We start from the raw sequence: 5,634 nt of genomic DNA on the forward strand, positions 1-5,634 counted from the left end.
TTCGTTTACACAATGCTCAAGGGCACGGTAAAGAAGATGATGTAACGTGAATAAAACACGATTCAAATGACAGAATCTTTCAGTTTCAAATTGGACGCCACGATGGAAGGTTCACGGAAGATAAATATCGTCCTTGATTTGGTCGGTGAAATCCGTAGACTAATCCAGAATCACCAGTTAACAACAATGAAACGAACAAGTGACGGCTACATGCATTATTGCGAATGTGCATATACCACACCGGATTGTCAAGATGTACCAGACACTTGTGTATGTGTAATGATTGACAGGCGGAAAGATGAAATATTCAGACTGTTAAATGAAATTTACGATAACACTGTGCAAAACGACGACGATGTCATAGAAGATGATAGTGACTATACGGTATCGTCTATGGAAGAGGGAGAGGGGGGAGAAGGAGGAGATATGTAATTGTATAAGTCAGTGACTAATACGTCAGGTACTTAAAGGTTTGCTCAAAGTGTACAGAGTCATTCGTGATCATGGAGCGAAAGAGTGAAGACATACAGGCTACTGTCGCTGCTGCTGTGTTGAAGGAGGAGGAGGAGAAGCAGCTGGTGAGTCAACCGATGGAAATAGACAAGATTAAATCCAATCCGTTTTAAAAAGCTCAAAACGAAATCTCCCGAATCTAGTTACCGGAGTGTTTCTAAAGTCTCTTTACTTTTTGAATCCTGATTGTTCCAAATACTTGATTGTAGGATTGTTTGTTGATCACGACAATGGTTGTCGGTATCTTGATGAAGGGTAAAAGGGGAACGTTTGCGTTTTGGAAACCGGAAATGTTCAACATTTTATTAGGGTGCGCGAACCAAATCACTGGTCTCTTGGAATCGACAGGCGTGCATAGATTCAGGAGTTCTAAAAGCGAAAGTGGAGAAAATATGGTAGTACGCAGGGTGTTTGGTCAGCAGTACGTTGTACTGTACGACGGAAAGAATACATTAACTCTGTCCGTAGACGAGTGGACACAGTTCACCAACTGTCTGCCCTGCATAACACGTCAAATCAACGAGCTGTTTTTAACGGAGGATCTATTGAGATCTTACGTCAGTGATGTGTTAGCTCTGACTAGTAACGGAAGTCCGGACGAGGGTTACGTTGATCCGCCTGAGGCTTTACCACGTCACCTTTGCGATAGACTTTTTGATGACGTCCAGTGCTACAAACGTTGGCCAAATCCCAGAGGTAATGAATGCGGCAGTAGTTGAATTTCAAGCTTTTCAAGGTAATAAAAAGCAGTTTATAATAAAAGAATTTGCAATTGTGTCTAATTCATTGCAATGTCAAATTGTTTTCAAACCTCCATTTCCGCGGGAGAAATTAAACAAGAAAATGCGAAAGACAGCTCTGTGGTTAGAAAAGAACTACCACAAGATCTTGTGGGAAGAAGGTGATTTCCCTTACTGCGGTCGTGTCATTCGCAATTTGTGCAAGCCTTTTACTATAATTTATACACGCGGACACGAGAAGGTGAAATTTTTAAGACAATTTTCACAATAACGTTTACGAGCTAGATAACTTGACATGTGACGAAAATAGTACGTTGTGCAGTCGTAAAGGAACGCATCGATTTTCCTGCTCCTTACCGCAACATAATGACCGTGATGAAGATGTACGGTGTGCAATGCACGCTGCTAAATGTAGTTTTGAAATCCTGATTAAAAACAGGTTCACCAGTCCACTTAGTAGTCATTCTGTTAACGGTCACTGTTGAGATTACATCGTGCTAGCATGGGGAGTACGGCTGCTGCTACCGCTGATGTTTGGGACCTAATTTCTCGAGAGCCAAAAAGCTCCTGTCGGTGTGCTCACTGATGCCTTCATTTTGAAATTTAGTCGCTTTCTAAATTGGAGGCTTTTATCGGCAAACTATACTTTTTCCTTTGACATGTTGAGAATATTTCAGCATAAAGTAATTTGGACCATGGTTTTAGAGAATGCTCGCCTTCCTGAATTCTTTTTGCGTGAAATGGTACCGAACTTTGACACCTACTGTTGGATAGTAATAAGTCGTCACCAGGTTCTTTCAGAACAGTTTTATACACGATTTTGCTGAACAGTTGGACTGGGATTACATACTATTGTACCAACAACTTAGTGGAAAGTTTCTTCAGGACCATAGTAGTTATTATGGTGATGAAGCGTGATATGTTCCGTAGAAAACTCCAGCTAGAAGAATTAGACCACATTGAAAGGCTTCACCGAGTAAATTGGTCTATAAACCGATTCTTTGTAAGTGTTTGATGAGTCACATTGAAAGGCTTCACCGAGTAAAGTGGCTTCTGGGTAACTTGCTGAGAATCTGAATCCGCTAATGGGACATCCTATGTAAGTTTACAACGAGTCACATTGAAAGGTTTCTCCAAGTAAAGTGGCTTGTATGAAACTTGCTGAGAGATTGTTTCAGCTTCACCTGGATGAGACAAGTCATATTGAAAGGCTTCACCAAGTAAAGTGACTTGTCGCGTCCGCCTTAGACGATGTAGTATATTGTAGGTTAGTAAAGAAAAACCCTTCTCGGAAGGAGGAGGGGTTCGGCATTAAGTTGAGGACTACTCCTGACACGTGGAAGAGGAAAAGCCATTTGCGAGAGCAGAGGAGTTTGGCATTAAGTTGAAAACTTCAAAGTTCACGTGGGCTAAAAAAAATTTGCAAAATATAAAAGTTTTTGCGAGTACTTGACAGTGAGACGGAAAGGTTCGGCATTTAGTTGAGAACTTAAACGAACTCGCTGAACGGTCTCGCAAGGACACACAAAAAAAAAGTTTATTTTTTTCGGAGGTGGCAAATTTGTTATGGAGTGGCCATCACGACAGAGTGGGCGATGGTTGGGGCCCACTCCCAAGACAAAGAGAGGTGACACGGAGAGGTTCGGCATTGAGTTGAGAACTTGAACGTGTTCAGTGTTCTTTGTTAAGTGAGATTAGGCCCTCCTGGGGAAACTCACTATAATAAAAAACGCGCCGAGACCCCTACGGCCTGGCTCAATGCCTACCGTGGTGATGGAAACGTGGGTCAACCTGATACACCGCATTCCAGTCTAAATATGACAGCGATTACCATATATGGGTGTTGCATGGCACAAAGCCTACAGGGGTGACGGAGTAGTTGGCCAATTTTAACACGCTGCATTCCAGTCTAAATGTGACACCTATTACCATACATGGTATTGCACCTTGGATACCTCCCACCTTTCCAATCAGGTAATAAAATATCGCGAGAAAAGCTGACAGTCACAGTCAATCTCTACGTATCGTGATCATCGTATCCGTTACAGGTAGGTGACCATGTCTTTTACTTTGTATTTTTAGCTAACAGAGGCTCTGTGACGGATTATTGTTATAGTTTGGAATTTGTTTACAGGAAATCATGGATCTTTCGTCAAAACTGACATCCCTCGAAAAGCAGGGTGAAATTCAACCAAAGATTTCAATAAAGGAATTAACGCGGAAATCAGGATACAAGATTCTTGAGGCGAGGAAGGTTCACACCAAATTTGACAGGATGGCTGTCATGCTGGTGATAGAACAGGATGGATCGAAGACGGCTGTAACATTTTTGCCTGCTAGGTTCGAGAGATGCCTTAACGAGGAAGATCTGCAAGAGATGACAACGTCAAAAAAGTTTAGAGTTCGGTGTAGCGGATCTAATGGACTTTCAGCGGACGTAAGGATATGGAAGTAATTACTTTGCATGTGGTTTGTACAACAGCTGTAGTGAGTTTAAAAATAAACAGTACGAAGTCAAACAAAGTGTTTTATTTTTTGCAACTCCTTCACCCCCCGCTGTGCTTAGTATATGAAGCGCTCAGTCGCTCAATCGCTCAGTCTGAGTTTCCAACATGTACTGTTCAGTGTTATTGTTGTTGTTCTTTGCTATTACTGCCTGGAGTCATCGGATCACCGCCGACTCCTCCTCCTCCTATCGGTCAGCGGCAGCGAGAAGCACAACAGGTTGGTTTTTTATCGTTTGTATTGTTATCCGATTACTAAACTGAAGATTTTTACTATAATATTATCTTTGTGGTTTTTACCATCAGATACCCGATTCACCTGATTCTCCTGACGCCCAGCATGCTGAGGACTTTTTAGAGGCTTTAATAGCAGAAGAACAGGTTAGTAGACTCGCACACATGTTATGGTTTTGAGTGAAAGTAATTTAACAATATTGTTCTTTTTGCAATGTATTTAGATTGTAACGTTTTATTACTATGGAACAACAAGTTGGTTTTTTATCGATTGTATTGTTATCCGATTGCTAAACTGAAGATCTTTACTATAATATTATCTTTGTGGTTTTCACCACCAGATACCCGATTCACCCGATTCTCCAGGAGCCCAGCACGATGAGGACTTTTTTGAGGCTTTATTAGAAGAAGAAGAAGAACAGGTTAGTAGACTCGCACACATGTTATTGTTTTGAATGAAAGTAATTTAACTATATAGTATTTTTTTTTGCAATATCTTTAGATTGTAACGTTTTATTACTATTTACAGCAGTCATCTGACCCTTGGGAATTCCCATCACGCGGTAGCTGCAGACGCAGAACTCCTCCTCCTTCGAGTTCTTCAGATTCGGTTAGTGGAATTTTTGTGTGTGTGTGTGTGTGTGTGTGTGTGTGTGTGTGTGTGTGTGTGTGTTGTGTGTGTGTGTGTGTGTTCAGTGATCTAGTTTCCGTAATCTACAGAATCACACAATTTTACAGGCAGTCCACGTTGCACTGATAGACGGACCCCCTCAGGATGAACCTATAGATTTGACTAATCCATCTCACCGAGATCCCATACCACCATCACCCGCTGGCGACGGTCCTTGTTCCCGTCATTGTACCGTATGTCTTGAAGAAGATAGGCAGAGACGTCGTATCGCTAGATTTTTTCAGGTTGGAAAATTAGTCTTTATTGACGCTTTTGCGATTTGACCGATTGGTGTGCAATTGTCCATGAAAGACTTCTTTTTCTACAGGAGAACCGTGGACAGTGCAATGGGTTAAGGGTTTCATCCCACGCTCTCTTCGCGGTGGTACGGGTCCAGAACGATCTCACGAATCTGACACGCTACGTGGACCGGTTTCTGCAATCAGACATGGATTTGTTGTTCCTTCATGCAGAGCGGATGTGGGATGTACTGCGTTCATTCCTGGAAACACTACTCGTGGAAGCTACCGAAAGGGTCCAAACGGAGTTGCAGAGGATCAGATTGCAAAGGACTGAAAGGGAACAGGAGTCTGCTAGACTGGTCGTTTGCGTGGTGTGCCAAACTGCACTTCCCACCGTAGCCCTGAGAACTTGCGGCCACGTACTGTGTCCATCGTGCAGTCACCGCCTCTTCAGGTGTCCTGTATGCAGGGTTCCAATTGTCGGTATCCTGGATCTCTTCTTCCTGTAGGTGGACCGTTCTTCCCACTAAATAAGGGAGGGGGGTATTACATAGTACACGAGGTGACAACCAGTATCTCTGGACTGACCATGCGTACTATGTAATACCTTAACCTGGGGGCGTTTCTTTTAACGTCTGGACAGTCCCAAGCCCCTGTCCATGTGGGATAACGGTCGTGTAAACCCTGTGTTAGGAAAATGTGTTTCTTAAAGAGAGAGAGAACATTTACGG

The 5,634-nt window shown here is 42.7% G+C and overlaps 1 long non-coding RNA gene across 1 annotated transcript; it reads left to right on the top strand.

Annotated features, from left to right (window-relative positions):
- Nucleotides 1-3,925: 3,925 nt before the first annotated feature.
- On the top strand, nucleotides 3,926-4,645 carry LOC124372097. The gene is made up of 3 exons (XR_006923307.1): nucleotides 3,926-4,138; nucleotides 4,333-4,413; nucleotides 4,521-4,645. It is a non-coding gene; the product is annotated as an uncharacterized LOC124372097 (long non-coding RNA).
- The last annotated feature ends 989 nt before the right edge of the window (nucleotides 4,646-5,634 follow it).

Source organism: Homalodisca vitripennis, unplaced genomic scaffold, assembly GCF_021130785.1.
Source record: "Homalodisca vitripennis isolate AUS2020 unplaced genomic scaffold, UT_GWSS_2.1 ScUCBcl_2510;HRSCAF=7361, whole genome shotgun sequence".
NCBI lineage: Eukaryota > Metazoa > Arthropoda > Insecta > Hemiptera > Cicadellidae > Homalodisca > Homalodisca vitripennis.